Source organism: Phyllobates terribilis, unplaced genomic scaffold (genome assembly GCF_046119375.1).
Source record: "Phyllobates terribilis strain yellow unplaced genomic scaffold, ASM4611937v1 Scaffold_3__8_contigs__length_932513732, whole genome shotgun sequence".
NCBI classification, from domain to species: Eukaryota; Metazoa; Chordata; class Amphibia; order Anura; family Dendrobatidae; genus Phyllobates; species Phyllobates terribilis.
The window spans coordinates 784,693,137-784,712,196 of record NW_027362763.1 but is presented as its reverse complement, the minus strand read 5'-3'; the positions used below and the strand labels follow the sequence as shown (position 1 = coordinate 784,712,196).

General features: G+C 39.6%; 1 protein-coding gene and 1 long non-coding RNA gene across 7 annotated transcripts in view; both read right to left on the bottom strand.

Moving 5' to 3' along the window:
* BCL11A (BCL11 transcription factor A) overlaps nt 1–19,060 on the bottom strand; it is a 148,394-nt gene that overhangs the window by 8,575 nt on the left and 120,759 nt on the right. The window lies entirely within an intron of this gene.
* Nucleotides 2,829–15,759, bottom strand: LOC141257620 (uncharacterized). Its single transcript, XR_012318085.1, has 3 exons — nt 15,726–15,759; nt 15,145–15,236; nt 2,829–2,931 (listed from the first exon to the last, which is right to left on the bottom strand). It is a non-coding gene; the product is annotated as an uncharacterized lncRNA (long non-coding RNA).

The following is a 19,060-nucleotide window of genomic DNA, read 5'->3' as shown; positions in this document are numbered from 1 at the left end:
CCAGCAAAAGAGTCAGACGGTCCACTCTCATGATATAATAATTTATAGAAATCGTTTTTTATACTCCAGTTTTACAAGTTATAAACTCCTATTAGAAAACTTCTCTATGGTTGGTGAACACTTGCTTATTTAATGAATTAACATAAACTCATAGTAGATGCCACCTACACAGTCGGAGCACCTTTGTACAACTATGTTTGTAATGCACCTAATATAGACCAATTGATCATCTTCAAGGTGCCATAAATGTATAACATATTTTTCCTAAGCAACCATATTAGAATTAGTCATGGTAATAGACTCAACAAGTTGTGACATCTACACAAATTAATTTCTTTCCTTATGTTCCAATGATTTCATGAGCTATTGTCAAAAAAGCCAAAGATGAAAGAGCATGTCTTTCGGTTCATGTTCCTAATACAGTGAAGCTAAGCATTAAAAGTATTCATGTACAATGAAAGAAGTGTAATGTCCCATTGTGGTGTCTCAAGGCCATGAAGTTTGTATGTTCTCTACATAAAATGTGAGATTTGGAAATAAAGGCTCAAAGCGGAATGGTGGCTCAGTAGAAAGTATTGTTGATTTGAAGCCCAAAGGTTCAAGGACCAACGTCTACGGGGAGTTTGTATGTTCTTCTCGTGTTTGGGTAGATTCCCTTCAAATCCAAAAGCATACAAAAGAGTTAATTGGCTTTCTATGAAATTGGTTTAGAGTATGAGATAACAGTCTCATTGAGGACAATTGCAGGCGATTTATTAAAGAAGCACTCCAAAGTTTTTATCCTCTTAATATATTGCCTTCATCATATTATATAGCACTGTAAACTTACAATTGCTCATTTTGCCCTTCTACCCAGCTACCGTATTTTTTGGACTATAAGACGTACTTTTACCCTCCAAAATTTTGGAGGAAAGTGGGGTGTGTGTCTTATAGTCCGGATCTACCTTATGGTTGTGGCTGTGGATGGTGGGGGGAGTGACAGCGGGGGAGGAGCAGGTAACAGGAGGCAGGAGCCGGCTGCTGTGGCTAACACTGTGCCCGCTGTTAAAGAAAATGAATATTCACTGCTCTCCATGCCCATGGGAGGGGAGATCAGTGAATATTCATTTTCTTTAATAGAGGACACACTGTTAGCCACAACAGCCGGCTTCCTGCAGCAGCTGGGCGATCACGTGTACCCGCTATAAAAGGGAATGAATACTCACTGCTCCCCACTCCCATGGACGTGGAGAGCAGTGAATATTCATTTTCTTTAACAGCGGGCACATGTGATTGCCCAGTCGCTGCAGGAAGCCGGCAGCTGTGGCAACCACTGTGCCCGCTATTAAAGAAAATGAATATTCATTGCTCTCTACTCCCATAGTCCCAATGTGGAGAGCAGTGAACATTCCGGCAGCTGACCTCGGCATGTGGGAGTGCATGGCAGTAACATCATGCTCTGCTTACACACTGAGATCATTTCCGGTGACTACCTCTTGAAGCTCATCAAGAGAATGCCAAGAGTGTGCAAAGCAGTCCTCAAAGCAAAAGGTGGCTACTTTGAAGAACCTAGAATATAAGACATATTTTCAGTTGTTTCACACTTTTTTGTTAAGTATATAACTCCACATGTGTTAATTCAAAGTTTTGATGCCTTCAGTGTGAATGTACAATTTTTATAGTCATGAAAATAAAGAAAAATCTTTAAATGAGAAGGTGTGTCCAAACTTTTGGTCTGCACTGTATATATATATATATATATATATATATATATATATATATATATATATATATATATATATATATATATATCAGGATGGAAGGGACATATATACCATGATGGGGACATATATATACCAGTATAGGGGATATTAGTATAGACTTGGGTGACATTATCCCCATAACAGTGTCAGCAGCAGACCCCCTGCATCATAACAGTGCATCATGACCACATTTTTTGCTTGAATTTTTTTTCTATTTTCCTCCTCTAAAACCTAGGTGTGACTTATGATCCGGTACATCTTATAGTCTGAAAAATATGCTAATTCTTCTCCCTTTCATTACATCTAAGATATCACGTGATTAAAAGCTGACAATCCTTCTAAGCTTTATGTAGAAACAGGAAGTCTCTTTTTTACAGCATGACCTTTCACGCCATGGATTCCTAAGCTACTTCAATGCCCTACACATGGGGTAACCGACATTACGAATCAGAAGAACTATAATACATTTCAAATTGAAGGTATTTGCTAATATTATTATTATTACAATATACTATAAATTGGGATAGGACCTTGGAGATGGGAATGCCCATTTAATACATTCTCCCCATAGAGCTGCAGATGCGCTCCATTATGTAAGCTATAGCATCCCTTTAATTTAACGCTTTCCTGCCATTATCTTGCTACAGGCACACATCATAGATTGTTGCGTGCTTTCTATGCCACAGAAATTATCGACATAGATCCCGTGTGCTTAGACTTGCGAGTTAATTTACATGTATCATCCAAGTTCTCTTTTAGAAAGAGCATGGCAGCTGAAAGCCTCCACTTATTATATAATGAACATTCAGTGCACAGTACTTGATGATTACAGTTTAGTCTTTCTGCTGGGTATATCAGAAGAGGAGTACGGTAATGTATTAATAATAATGTCAATGAGAGGAGTTGTTAACCTGGACTTCCATATAACATTAACAGCGCTGCTTTTAAAATGGTAATTATCAGTAGCCAACTAACAGCAAATAATGCATTACTGTTACTCCTTGCTCTCTGCCGCTGCTTAGATTCTATTATGCCAAACGGCCTCTCCGCATTCCCCAACTTCACACCATCAATAAATGCTCTACTTGCCGTAATCAACTAAATTACTTTATTCAGACCGTCTTCAGGATTGATCCACGTGGCAAAATTATGTTTCCATTGATTTGCCGGAGTGTAAAATGTTCATTTGCTTTGAAGAAATAAAAAATCATTTTTAATTTTTGCAATTTGTGATAAGGGTTCTTTATTATCTTACTAAACAACTCCAAAAATACCCGGGTCAGCTAAGATGAAAAGTGTGTAAAAATCTTTGAGTTTGGGGGGGTAGATGCCTAATTCAACGCAAGCTTTTGGGTCTTTAAAAGAATAACATTTACATCAAAGGTTTCAACAGTTAAATGCATTTTACTGGCATAGATTTAACTAATGATCATAATAGCCGTGCGCACACTCAGCAAATGTCACCTATCTGCAGTCATTTTAATTCAGGAGCATAAAATGACACTAGCACAATCCCAATGAGACAAAATAAACTTGCTGCAAAAGATAAATGGAAGATAAAATTGCTGGATGCTTCATATTATCTCAAATGAGTAGAAATCCATTTGCTTTCAATTTATATTTCTCCTTATTTGGATTATTCCTTTAATGCACGGCCTTTCCAAAGCAGCAAGCAATATTACCGTGCACACTGAAGAGACATTTTTTACGTCAAGTCCTAGGAGGACAATCACCGTGTGACCCCAAGTGATGGCAAAAGCAGGTCAATGGACACATTAAAGTGTAAGTTAGTAAATAAAGTGACTTGTTCAGCCAAGCATGCGTTAATGATATACCAGGCGAGCATATCCCTCAAAACTTTATTGATCAATGTGAACTTTTCATCCTGAGCAGACAGCCTCTAAATAAATAGCATAGATAACAGCAGCAGCCGCGGCAATGATGACGCTGCAACTGCAAGACCAGCCTCATTCTAGGAACAATGTACTTGTATATACTGTGTATGTATAGATCTGTCTTACCGCTACATATATGTACTCTGTTTATTGATTTATCTATCTCCACTATCTGTATCTATGTATAACCCTTATCCCATTTACTGTAACTATCACCCCTATCATATCTGTTTCTTCCTATCTATCTTTCATCTATTTGTCTATCTCTCTATCCATCTCTATATATATCCATCCATCCATCGTATCTATCCATCTATCCATCCACCCACCCATCATCTATCCATCCATCCATCCATCCATCTAGCCATCCACCCGCCCATCATCTATCTATCTACTGTATCTATCCATCTATCTATCCATTCATGTATCATTAATCTAGTCATCTATCTACCGTACATATCCATCTCTTTTGTTGTATCTGTATCTATAACTCTTATCACATTGACTATAACTATCATGCCTATCATATCATATCTATGTATACATATATATGGTATGTACTGAGGTTATAAGGCAACACACAAAGTCCCCACAGATCCCTACATTCAATCAGGTGCCTCTGCAATGCACTGTATTACAAAAGTACTGCCCCCTAGAAGAAATATCTCTGTTAGGTTTTGTTCACAGCAGAGTTATTTAATTTCATAGTTTAACTCCATCACTGGAGCCGAACGGAGAAATGCCCGATTCGTCACATTATGGACACAAGTGGCACACAACAGACCCCCATTGACTTTACTGTTGTACATATGGTTTCCATTACTGTGTCAAGCATGGTATTTTGTGTAGTATACTTTAGGCAGATCTGTGACGGAGCTTCAGCAGTGAATAGAGGCTAATACTACAGGGTGGGCCATTTATATGGATACACCTAAATTAAATGGGAATGGTTGGTGATATCAACTTCCTGTTTGTGGCACATTAGTATATGGGAGGTAGAAAACTTTTCCAGATGGGCGGTGACCATGGCGGCCATTTTGAAGCCGGACATTTTGGATCTAACTTTTTTTTCAATGGGAAGAGGGTCATGTGACACATCAAACTTATTGAGAATTTCATAAGAAAAACAATGGTGTGCTTGGTTTTAACGTTACTTTATTCTTTCATGAGTTTTTTACAGGCTTCCAGTATCCGTTGTTTCAGATGCTGCATATCTCGCATCTTCACAGCATAGACAATTGCCTTCAGATGACCCCAAAGATAAAAGTCTAAGGGGGTCAGATCAGGAGACCTTGGTGGCCATTCAACTGGCCCACGATGACCAATCCACTTTCCAGGAAACTGTTCAAGTAGGAATGCTCGGACCTGACACCCGTAATGTGGTGGTGCGCCATCTTATCGGAAAAACTCAGGGAACGTGCCATCTTCAGTGCATAAAGAGGGCAACACATCATCATGTAGCAATTTCAGATATTCAGTGGCATTGAGGTTTCCATTGATGAAGAATGGCCCCACTATCTTTGTACCCCATACCCCATATACCACACCATGCCATCAAGATACGAGATGTGCAGCATCTGAAACAACGGATACTGGAAGCCTGTGCTAGCATTTCTTCTGTGGTGTTGCCATCAGTGTGTCAAGAGTGGGAGAAGAGGGTTGCATTGACAATCCAACACAATGGGCAGCACTTTGAACACATTTTATAAGTGGTCATAAACTTGTAAAAAACTCAGGAAAGAATAAAGTTACGTTAAAACCAAGCTCACCATTGATTTTCTTATGAAATTCTCAATAAGTTTGATGTGTCACATTACCCTCTTCCCATTGAAAAAAATAAAAGTTGGATCCAAAATGGCCGACTTCAAAATGGCCACCATGGTCACCACTCATCTGGAAAAGTTTTCCCCCTCCCATATACTAATGTGCCACAAACAGGAAGTTGATATCACCAACCATTCTCAATTAATTTAGGTGTATCCATATAAATGGCCCAGCCTGTATATTGGAACATTATGGCTGACTCAAGGAGAAAGAACAATGTACAGTAAGGAGTAGGACCAATTGGCCCCGTGAGTATAACATTATGGCTCTGTACAGCTCAGAACCTGTTGATTTGTGCCATTTAGGACAAACTGGTTGCTTGACTTAGGCTGTGTTCCCACGATGCGTTTTTTAAGCATTTCTGCAGCGGCAAAAACGCTGCAGAAATGCTTAAAAAACGCATGGTAGAAGGCCTGCCATGTTCCCCAAAGATAATCCGCATGTGCTGTGCACATGCTGCGGAAATTTCCGCTGCGGATTATCATTGCGGAAAAAAACGCAGCACTACCAATTATTTTGCGGAAGTGCTGCGTTTTCGCCGCCATTGACTTGCATTGGAACACATGGATTACGCATCACTGTATATGTAGATGCGGAATCCATGCGTTTCAATGTGCGGATGGTACCCAGGTCTAGAGGAGAGGAGACTCTCCTCCGGACCCGGGTACCATAGAAACTGTGAGAAAAAGAATAAAATAAAAAATAAATATTATACTTACCTTCTGATGTCCTCCGGTGTGCTTGTCTTCGCTTGCCGGCAGCTCGCGATGGACTGGAGGACCTGCGCTGACGTCATAGTCATGTGACAGGTCACGCGATGCTGACGTCGGCAGGTCCTTCAGTGTACCGCGAGCTGCCTACAAGGGAGAACGGAGGGAAGCAAGACACCGGGGGTCATCGGAAGGTAAGTATAGATTTATTTTTAAACATTCTTTAAGGTCACACTATATAAATCCATGCTGTTTGCATGGATTTATATAGTGTGACCAAGTTGACAAGCACTTTCCAAGTGATGCTAAAATTGCTTGGAAAGCGCTTGTCAACCTGCATGTGGAAATGCAAGTGAAGAACGCTTCACATCCGCTTGTCCCTGGCAGGAAAACGCATGTACAATCCGCATGTACAATCCAAATGTACAATCCGCATGCGTTTTTTCTGCCAGTGGAGATGCAGAAACGCTCAGGAAAAATCCGGAGCATTTCTGCATCGTGGGCACATAGCCTTATTCTGCTCAATGGATACAGTCTTTATGATGAATTGCCCAGCAGAAGTTTCCTATTAACCTATCATTCTCGGACTTAATAAGTAAGAGGTGATGGCAGAGAATGGTCAAGGAGCCTTGAAGTACAAAAAACATGTATTTCCTTTCCCACTATTCTCATTACATTTCTGTAAAAAATAAAGTCATGTTGTGATGTCCTTTGGAGGATCAATTTTTATTGAGATTCCTTAGATGGTTCTACCTTTGGTTTTACCTGTACAGTGAAATGAGTGGCCTACATATAAAAATGCAGGCTCCATAACTAAGATCAAATGAGCCATCTTGCATTATAATGCTCAGTTTTATTACTCTGGACCAAAAAGCCATTGTTTATTTTCCCTCTTTACACAATTTCAAGGACCCCTTAGTCAATTCCTAACCCCTTTTCTTACTAATAATGCAGTACATCTGTAAAATCCCAATACACATTAGACTAAATGTTGTCTGAACCCGCTGAAATTTATGGTTTTGCTCTCAATCTAATGTGCATGGGGGCGCGGAGGCTTAGTGGTTGGCACTGCAGTCTTGCAGCGCTGGGGTCCTGGGTTCAAAGGAAAACATCTGCAAGAAGTTTGTATGTTCTCCCCGTGTTTGCGTGTGTTTCCTCCAGGTTCTCTGGTTTCCTTCCACACTCTAAAGACATACTGATAGGGAATGTAGATTGTGAGCCCCAATGGGGACAGTGCTGATAATGTATGTAAAATTGTCTGAATTATAAAGTGCTTCGGAATATGTCGGTGCTATATAAATAAAAAGATTATTATTATCTAATTTGTTTTGCCAGCTTAAGGGGGAGTCCTGCAGAGGTTCTTGAAACTAAATAGAAAAAGGCATACAGTGGTGGCCAAAAGTATTGGCACCCCTGCAATTCTGTCAGATAATACTCAGTTTCTTCCTGAAAATGATTGCAATCACAAATTCTTTGGTATTATTATCTTCATTTAATTTGTCTTCAATGAAAAAACACAAAAAGAATTGTCCTAGAGCCAAATTGGATATAATTCCACACCAAACCTAAAAAAGGGGGTGGACAAAAGTATTGGCACTGTTTGAAAAATCATGTGATGCTTCTCTAATTCGTGTAATTAACAGCACCTGTAACTTACCTGTGGCACCCAACAGGTGTTGGCAATAACTAAATCACACTTGCAGCCAGTTAACATGGATTAAAGTTGACTCAACCTCTGTCCTGTGTCCTTGTGTGTACCACATTGAGCATGGAGAAAAGAAAGAAGACCAAAGAACTGTCTGAGGACTTGAGAAACCAAATTGTGAGGAAGCATGAGCAATCTCAAGGCTACAAGTCCATCTCCAAAGACCTGAATGTTCCTGTGTCTTCCGTGCGCAGTGTCATCAAGAAGTTTAAAGCCCATGGCACTGTGACTAACCTCCCTAGATGTGGACGGAAAAGAAAAATTGACAAGAGATTTCAACGCAAGATTGTGCGGATGGTGGATAATGAACCTCGACTAACATCCAAACAAGTTCAAGCTGCCCTGCAGTCTGAGGGTACAACAGTGTCAACCCGTACTATCAGTCGGCGTCTGAATGAAAAGGGACTGTATGGTAGGATACCCAGGAAGACCCCACTTCTTACCCCGAGACATAAAAAAGCCAGGCTGGAGTTTGCCAAAACTTACCTGAGAAAGCCTAAAACGTTTTGGAAGAATGTTCTCTGGTCAGATGAGACAAAAGTAGAGCTTTTTGGGAAAAAGCATCAACATAGAGTGTGCAAGAAAAAAAAAGAGGCATTCAAAGAAAAGAACACGGTCCCTACCGTCAAACATGGCGGAGGTTCCCTGATGTTTTGGGGTTGCTTTGCTGCCTCTGGCACTGGACTGCTTGACCGTGTGCATGACATTATGAAGTCTGAAGACTACCAACAAATTTTACAGCATAATGTAGGGCCCAGTGTGAGAAAGCTGGGTCTCCCTCAGAGGTCATGGGTCTTCCAGCAGGACAATGACCCAAAACACACTTCCAAAAGCACTATAAAATGGTTTGAGAGAAAGCACTGGAGACTTCTAAGGTGGCCAGCAATGAGTCCAGACCTGAATCCCATAGAACACCTGTGGAGAGATCTCAAAATGGCAGTTTGGAGAAGGCACCCTTCAAATATCAGGGACCTGGAGCAGTTTGCCAAAGAAGAATGGTCTTCAATTCCAGCAGAGCATTGTAAGAAACTCATTGATGGTTACCGGAAGCGGTTGTTCGCAGTTATTTTGGCTAAAGGTTGTGCAACCAAGTATTAGGCTGAGGGTGCCAATATTTTTGTCTGGCCCATTTTTGGAGTTTTGTGTGAAATGATCAATGATTTGATTTTTGCCTCATTCTCTTTTGTGTTTTTTCCTTGCAAGCAAATTAAATGAAGATAATAATACCAAAGAATTTGTGATTGCAATCATTTTCAGGAAGAAACTGAGTATTATCTGACAGAATTGCAGGGGTGCCAATACTTTTGGCCACCACTGTAAGACCAAAAAAGGTCTACTTTCCCCTTAGGGTTCCATAGCAGCTGCACTGGCTGCCATATTATTATCGATAAGTTCTTCTTTTCCATTCCTCTTGAGATTGGTAGTGCAAGATGACCAGCTTAAGAAATAAATGTAAAAAAAATTGCGATACTCTGTTGGGAGATGTTGATGCTGTTGGATCTATTTTTAAAGAGCTCATTACATTACTTGGAATATATATTTTAAGAAAAATTAAATGATCAAAATAAGAAGATGCTGATTTTTATTTATTAAATATAAATACAACGAAGAGGTGCCTGATTTCAGACGAGAGAAGTACAATACGTAACTGACTCAGTGTCAGCCTTTGGCATGTCTGTAGCCACCAGCCGTGGAATCAACCAAGGAGCTGGGGCGTGAGCCAAAAGAGGAGAGACGCAACATGAAACTACTGAACTAGAACAAAAATGTTTCTTTGCCAACAGAAAGCAAAACCAAAGTAAATTCCTCATGTGCCAACTAGCTGTAGAGGTCTTTTCCAAAATTGCCTCATTGGACAACAAAATGCACATTAGCTCTTCACTAATATGTAAGTTATTCTGATATTCTTCTGGTTGCAACCAATATCATGATATAAAGCAAATGAATAATATGAATTGCTAATAAGTAATAATAATCTTAATAATAATTTTTATTTTTATATAGCGCTAAAATATTCTGCAGCGCTTTACATACATTATTGTCGCTGTCCCGATTGGGGCTCACAATCTAGATTCCCTATCAGTATGTCTTTGGAGTGTGGGAGGAAACCAGAGAACCCGGAGGAAACCCACGCAAACACGGGGAGAACATACAAACTCCTTGCAGATGTTGTCCTTGGTGGGATTTGAACCCAGGGCCCAAGTGCTGCAAGGCTGCAGTGCTAACCACTGAGCCACCGTGCCGCCCCTATAAGAATAAGTATAAGTATAAGAAATTATTATTTTTCTGACTTATGCAGACAAAACTCTATTAATTCCTGTACACATTAGATAGCGGTTGAATAAGCAAGAGTTCAGCCATCACCTATATCCGCTGACTCCCCATACACATGCCGCTTTGTAATTTTACAGTACAGTAGAGGGAGATTCAATGGATGATGTGAGGTCCATGAGATAAGGGCTTAAGCGAAGGTTGGACCCACCAACAAGTTGTCCTCCTTCGGAATACACTGTGACCAAAGGGTCACAATGCCATTCTCTCTTATCAGGAACGTACCCTTTAGATGGACTTCTTATCTTTATCACTCTACTGCTCTACTGTTTTTTTTTTATTTCACAGCTAGAGTGGTATCACTAACATATGTACCCTGCACCTAGTAATATACTCACCATCTGCCATCTTCTTCTTTTCTCAGCACTGCTCCAGTTGTCTCTTGCTAGTTGTAACTTGGCAGATCGCTCCTGGATTTGCAGGGCGAGCCGAAAGTCACTTCTCAATGCAAGTCTGAGAGCCAGAATGAGGCCAGAATGAGGTCTCTCATAGACTTACATTGAGAGCTTGTGACCATTTGCTCTGACTTCTGGTCAGTCAGCACCTGAGGTCACAATATGGTGGAACGAGACCGAAGCAGTGCTGGGAAGAACAGAAGACGGCAGCTGCTAAATATTTTACTAGGGACAGGGTATAGACATTAGTGATACCATTCCAGTGGTGAATTTAAAAGAAAAACGCCAAAGTGGTGCTTTAAATGTATTCATTTGTTTTAAACATCTTTGCTAGGTTTTTACTTTTGATTAATTTCAGAGAAATAAAGTTTAACTGAACCTTTCTTTGCAACTGTGTAATACTTAATTTCTCCTTTAGAGGCACTGCAGGGAAACTGAACACAAATAGTCAATCACTGATCCCAACAGTAGGGCAGTTTATGTGTGGGAACTTTTTTTTCTTTAAATTGTAAATTTTTATTGAAAATTTTAATATTTTTCAGAATAAAGAGAAATGGAAAAAAAATGTGTGGCAACTTTTAAAGGGGTTGTCCACTACGCTAACCCAGGAATAGAGAATACTTTTTTTAATTTTATGTTGGGCATTTTAGCGGGTTGTCCAGTAGTGGAAAAAAAAAACTTTAACAGATAGGGATAATCTGAAGTAGACAACCCTATAAAATTGCTGCATCATCATATACAGTATCTGCCAAAAAAGACACTGAGGCCATGCGATGTACCAAAGCCACTTATTGTCATTGTATTTTAACAAGATCTGTTAAACACTTATCTTGGCTGTAAAGCATATCATGGCCTCCATATAATATTTTCATCAGCCAGATATAAAAAATGATTAATTTTCCAAACATCAAAGCATTTTTGCATATACCAAAGTAATCTTTCTATCTAATCTTTGCATGCATACAAAATATGTCCCCTGAGGCGCAAAACATAAAGCAAATTCTATCTCTTGACTAACAAATGAAAAAAAAAGTAATATTAAGCCATGAATCATAATGATGCAGCCCATATCCCATCCTATAGCAATGAACTGAACCAGGAAAAATGATAGATAGATAGATAGATAGATAGATAGATAGATAGATAGATAGATAGATAGATAGATAGATAGATAGATAGATAGATAGATAGATAGAGTAGATCAACAGAAAGATCTTATAAAGAGATTTATTTCTATCTTGACATAGGATTTTGGGGTTTGGCTTTTCGCACCGCTTTTCTAGCTGGGAAGTTACTGGCAGTCACATTAGAAGAGATGTTGTATTACATGGCATGAGTTTCTCGGTTATATTTCCATGTGCTGTTTATCACGTGCGAGTAGAACAGCGCCAGACAAATTCTTTTTTTCTGGTAAAACATGACATGATCTAGGGAGAGAACTATTGTTTTTTAGTGGCGATAAAGGGGAGGCCCCAATACACATTAGACTAAACTCTGCCAGACTCATCAATGTCAGTGGGATTAGCCGATATTGTAATCTATATGGGAGCCTACCGACTCTCTCCCGACACGTGATGATGATGGTATCATCTATTTCAGAGTTCCCCAATTCCAGTCCTCAAGAGCCACCAACAGGTCATGTTTTCAGGATTTCCTTAGTATTACACAGGTGATAATTGCATCACCTGCACAGGCAATAATTCCATCATCTGTGTAATACTAAGGAAGTCCTGAAAGCATGACCTGTCGGTGGCTCTTGAGGACCAAAGTTAGGTAACACTGGTCTATTTCATAGAGAACACACTTGAGCGTTCCTGTGTTTGGATAAATTGGTGTAAATTGGGCATATAGGCAGAGGTTATCTTTGTAAGGACTATACTTTTCATTCCATCAAGGTCTTAGATTTTTGGCCATGCTAATTTTAGTTGTATGCTCTATGATACCGGCCAGTCATTGACGAAAACAAAGGTCTAACCGATTGGATTGCTACCTGTTTGACCCTTCCTAACTCTCAGAAATCAGCTCTGCTCTTATTAGTCATTTCAAATTTTCTCTACAAGTTTAATGCGAAAGATTATATTTGATATCAAAGCTCCATCTAGAATGGTAAACATTTAGGGTATATAGGCTGAAAATAATACATCATGAACTCTTTGTAGTGATTGTAGCATTGTAAATATTTCTCATCTTCTTACACCGTATATCAATCATTTTACAGTAAAAGGACAACATGGTAACATGGAGCAAGCAAGGCCGATGCGTGTAACCTTATACATTGTAGCAATTAACATTATAGACACATACGGACTGAACACTCAATAAGGCAGGCGCAGGGAGATCTCATTGTGTCACTCTCGTTATGTGTTCTATCATTTCCTATAATAGAATGTATTAAGTCTCACATGTTCAAAATAAACATATTAAAATAGAGCCATATGGTTTTGAAGTAAAAGCACAAATACTAATACAAAATCACCCAATTAGGCTTTTCAGTTACTAATGCAATACAAAAGAACTCCCCAGAGTAGTCTGATGTAATGTGATGTTTAAGGCCACTTTCATCTCTGCTCCCAGGAATAGAAATTGCATTCTGCACTCTTAGTAATCATGACTGCTCTGCTGGATATAAACACTGGATACGTTTCAGTTAAAAATGGGATTTTTTTTTTCTACAGGATTTTAAACCTTTCTTTGGGGACCAACATCAAAACATGTTCCTTTACTTATAAATCTTTCATTGTGGACAAGATTGTGCATGATGACTGCATGTGAGAAGTGCATTATGATCAGCATGACTATGGTTGCTGCAAATACGTAATTTTTAGGAAATCAAAATGTTGTGTTTCGTGAGATAATAAACTGATTTTGATTGTGTCGTTAGGTGAATTAACCATAATCTGCACATTTTACTAATATAATCAGAGAGCTCTAGGAATTTTTACATTTGATGCCCCCTTTCCCTCAGGGCATCTGCCATATACCAGCTGCCATATTCTAGCAGGTTATTATCACGATGATCCCATGGCTGAATGGAACAATACCAGTAATAACATTATACAGTATCACAGATTTTTTTTTGTGCAATTAACTCGAATATATTTTAAAGCTATACTGGCATTTCGCAAAAAAAAGAATTAGCCTATATTTCTAAAGAAAAATTATACTGTGGAGGTCCGAATGATCAAGGTGCTACCTTCTCCGACCTCCCCATAAGCATGCATGCTTGAATTGGCTAAACATGCATGTTTAATTCAGTGAGACAGCTGTAGTACCAGTCACAGCCCTGATACAAGCATCACTGTGCAAAGAAAAATATATAAAAAAACATTGTTGGAGGTCTACGGTCCCTCCATTCGATTAATTGCTGAGCATCTTGGGGACAGAACCCCACTGTTCACACTATAATGGATATCAAGTAATGGATAGACCAGAAATGCCTATTCTTATGGTGGACTACCCCTCTCTTGTTTGTCAACAGTAGAGGTAAGCAGATCATTTGAAATTCGAATTTGGCGACTTTTCCGAATTTACACAAAAGAATTGATTCAAGGCGAATAAATTCATGTGAATTTTAATACTGAGATTTTGGAATTGCTCGGAAAATATACATGGGGGAAAGAAGAGAGAGAGAACCTAGATGACCATAAGAGCTCATGCTTTACAGGAGAGAGAGAGAGAGGATCCCACTAAGCATACCAGTTTACACTCTACAGGAGAGAAAGGACCCCGCAAAGCATAACAATTTACACTCTACAGAAGAAAAAGGACCCTGGTAACCATAAGAGCTTACACTCTACAGGACAGAGAAAGGACCCCGGTAATCATAATAGTTTACCCTCTACAGGAGAGAAAGGACCCCGCTAAGCATAACAGTTTACACTCTACGGGAGAGAAAGGACCCTGCATAAGAGTTTACACTCTACAGGAGAGAAAGGACCCTGGTAACCATAAGAGCTTACACTCTACAGAAGAGAAAGGACCCCGGTAACAATAAGAGCTTACACTGTACAAGAGAAAAAGGACCCCGGTAACCATAAGAGCTTACACTCTACAGGAGAAAAAGGACCCTGGTAACCATAAGAGCTTACACTCTACAGGAGAGAAAGGACCCCACTAAGCATAACAGTTTACACTCTACAGGAGAGAAAGGACCCCGGTTACCATAAAAGCTTACACTCTACAGAAAGAGAAAGGACCCAGGTAACCATAAGAGCTTACACTGTACAAGAGAGAAAGGATCCCGGTAACCATAACAGCTTACACTCTACAGGAGAGAAAGGACCCCGGTAACCATAAGAGCTTACACTGTACAAGAGAAAAAGGACCCCAGTAACCATAAGAGTTTACACTCTACAGGAGAGAAAGGACCCCGGTAACAATAAAAGCTTACACTCTACAGAAAGAGAAAGGACCCAGGTAACCATAAGAGCTTACACTGTACAATAGAGAAAGGATCCCAGTAACCATAAGAGTTTGCACTCTACAGGAGAAAAAGGACCCCAGTAACCATAAGAGCTTACACTCTACAAGAGAGAGACTTACCCAGTGGCTCTGGAGATGGAAAATTACTCTGCTGTACAAACTGTCTTCCACTAGGAACCGCTGAACTCGGATGACCCAGGTACTGACCACCACTGTACAAGATATGATAATCGGTAAGATGTCATAGCTGTAGGGCATTATGGGGAGGCCTACATGGCAACGCAAAATTACGTTAGCCCGCTCTCTGATGCTTCAGCAGTTTGGGAAACAGTGACAATTTTTTCTTTTTTGTGAACCACAAATCGAATCTCTAAATTTTTGAATTTGAGTGAAACTGTGAATTTCAGGAAATTTGACTCAAATTTGAACCTCCGCGGATTAATCTGCTCATCTGTACTCAGCAGTATAGCGATCTCTTATTGGGAAAACACTCCACATGATCTATAGAGGATGTTGTGCTTATCAAGTGAGGTGTTTTTAATATATACAAATGTGATTCTGCATTTTGATATGGAAATAAGCAATTATACTGAGAAGAAATAAATATAAAAACGCAACAATATTAATAATGTAAAAAAGACAAAAAGCTGAAAAGATAAAGCACTGTATGTCACTTATACTTGCTGTTTCACTCCTTTCACCTAGAATATTAAATTATGAGTCGTCCCACAGTGATCTAAGACAGAGGAGACAGAAAATGCTTTTACTTATTTGGCAAAGATCTAAATTCCAGAGAAACAGCCGAATAATGACAACAAAAATGAAAGTGGTCCCATCCACTTCATCCATAATGAGAAAATCGCTTAATAATCCACTTATTTCAAAGCATGTCACATTATGATTTTATTTTTATTACAAATTACAGGGGACAATTAGTATAAAAATCCAGATCTCACTTCCACCCAGGATAAATATTTTTTTCCAAAAAGACCAAATTACGTTTTGTTGCAAATACAGAAAAATTAATGATAAACCATGTCAATGTGTACCTATTCGTACAAGTGAATAGTACATGAGAAGGTGTCTAAGGGGTGAAGTTTCTCCTTGTGGAAAGTGCCAACTCAGCGTAAGGAGACTTATAGGCCATGTAATGCTCTTCTGGGAATTTAAATATACAAATAGCCTCTTTAGCGGGGAAGTGGAACTCTAGTGTCACACATTGGAGGTAGTAATGCTAAAATTCAACATTGTCCATGTAAAGAGCCTTGCCACATGACTTATGATAAGAAGCAAAACCAGAAACTAAGTTTGCAGACATGCATTTCTGGGTGTTTGCCCCTCATCAGTGCAAAGCATGAGAGCTGATTTGGCTGGATGTGAAAGGATTCACACAAGTGGTTTAAGGGATAAGCCAAGTCAGTGTAAGGAGACTTAAAAGCCTTGAAATGCTCCTCTGGGAATTTAAATATGCAAATAGCCTCTTAAGAGAGGAAGAGGAACACCCTGCATATTTAAATTCCCAAAAGATCATTGTATGGCTTATAAGTCTCCTTACGCTGATTTGGCACTTTCCACAAGAAGAAATTTTATCCCCTGAACCACATGTAAAAAGCTGCTCAACCAGCCAAATCAGCTCTTCTGCTTTGCACTGATGAGGGGCAAACACCCCGAAACACCTGTCTGTAAATGAAGTTTGGTTTGGCTTTTTATCCTATATCATGTGGCAAGGCCCTAAAACGGGTCAATATTAACTTTTAGGATGGCTATCTCCAATAGGTGTCACTAGAGCTCCTGTCCTCTTCTTCTCTGAAGAGGCAATTTGCATTGTACATGAGAATACTCAAAGCTTTGTAATACATCTTATTAGGAAAAAGTGCTATTTTCTTCTTCCAACAGCATGTAGTTATGTGTTCCCAGTTTGCAAGCTCTCTGTAAATGCTCATGATGCTCTACAATCACCAAGAAGTCCATCAAGATTAAAAGTGTAAATACTAAACTGAGAACAGGGATATGCAGCTACAGGGTATTCCTAATTCATGCTGTGAGATGGGAGAAGCATAGGGGCAGTTGAGTGTTCAGAGCACAGAAATCTGAATTCTCAAGAAGAACCTGTCCAATTAGCAAAACTATAGAGCGAAAATCAAGAAATGTACAAAAATAATACAAAGGGATGGAATATACAGATGAAGTAAAATGTTTCTGGCTTCACTACCTCTAATATACATTCATAATTAGCTATTTTTCTCTTTTGTGTGTTGGGACAGTTACAATTAAAGACTCTCTTTAAAGGTGTTGTCCACTACTTGGATTACCCCTTCTTGATCTAAATGTTTGGCCCCGATAAAATAAAAAAGCCCATACTCACCTCCCATGCTGGCGTCGTTCCCGCGGTGTCAGCACTCGTTCTCCTCAGGGCTGTTACATGTGACGCCGGCGCCCAATCTGCGCTCGCGTCACTGTCTCCATCTTCAGACAAATCGAACGTGAAGAGGAATTCAGGGCTGCGGCTCCTCTCTTACGTCCTCTTCATGTTTAATTTGACAGGAGGCGGGGACAGTGATGTCAGCTGTGACTGGGCACCGGCATCACGTGTCACAACAACAGCACAGGAGCGCCAGGGAGAGCGAGTACTGACACCGTGGGAACGGCGCCAGCATGGGAGGTAAGTATAAGCTTTTTTGTTTTATCGGGGCCAAGCGTGGGGGATGACAAGGAGTTATCCAAGTAGTGGACAACTTCTTTAAGGGCTCGCTCACATGAGCGTATAACACGGTCCAGTGCTATGTGATAGCACGCGGACCAGTGTTATACTATGGGGCAGTGCAGATCTGCTATTTTTTTCTCATGCTGATTTGGCAAAAATTGCATTCTATGAGTGGCTCTGGAATTCAGATCACGCACCCCCACACAAGTCTATGGGTGTGTGACACATCAGACTGCACTTGGATGTCATCCGAGCAGAGCCCGACATCCGTAGACACAGACAATGGAGAAGATGGAGAAATTTAGTTCTCCATCTTCTCCATACCTGTGCTCCAATTCTCACATGCAAGAGAACTGGATCACACTAAGAGGTCACTCAGCTCAAACTTTGACAGAGTTTTCGCCAAGTGTCAAAAGCATAATCGGCCCCGATTTTCTCTGTCTGACCGCAGCCTAAAGTAAATTATTTAAAATGATATTCTATATTTTATTGTCACATTTGAATTTAACACTGTTTTTCCATACATTGATAGACAAAAAACATAATTAAAGGCATAACCAAAGGAATGTCAAATGCTCAGACTTAATTCTATACATTTAAAATGACAGTCTTCCTTTAAAAGCCCATCACAGACCCGCCTGACTTGGCAATGCCATGTGTGTTCTTAAATGACCAAAGAGATTTCAAGGTTAAATCACATTGTCTGGAAGCAGCGCTGGTGCTATTCACTTCATACAGCCTCCTGCACTTCTGATTTAGCCACATCTAACTGGACTCAGTTCATCTGATTATACACTGTCTCGCTTCCTAGAATATGTAATCTTGTCTTCCTGATGACATTTTAAATATCCAACTAGACAAATAATTGCAGCAATAATTGATAGCCCAGGCCAGCCGAGAGATTATTGATTGGCAGAGTATCCACTGGAAAAAATGCTCAGTGCTCTGGCTTTACACTTTAGATATGTACGTCTGACCATTTATATTTATTTACCAGGACCTGCCCCTGTAAAATCAATGCGACTATTAATTGTCATGTGGAATTAAGTGCAATGGGGATATTTAACTAATGAATAATGGAGACTTATGTACTGTACGTTAAATGGATAGAACTATTTAGTAGGAAATTTCATGGCAGTGATACATCAATTACTTGTATATAGGTGTAATAAACCTTAGTGTGTTAGGACATTTCTTCCAGCAGAGGCAGAATGTTTCTATCTCTACCCATAAGGACAACTTCTTTTTGTAAAACATAGGCTTGTTACTATAAAACTATTGTCCCATAGTATTTCTAGTATATATTTTATCTAATGGAGTAATACAAGGGGC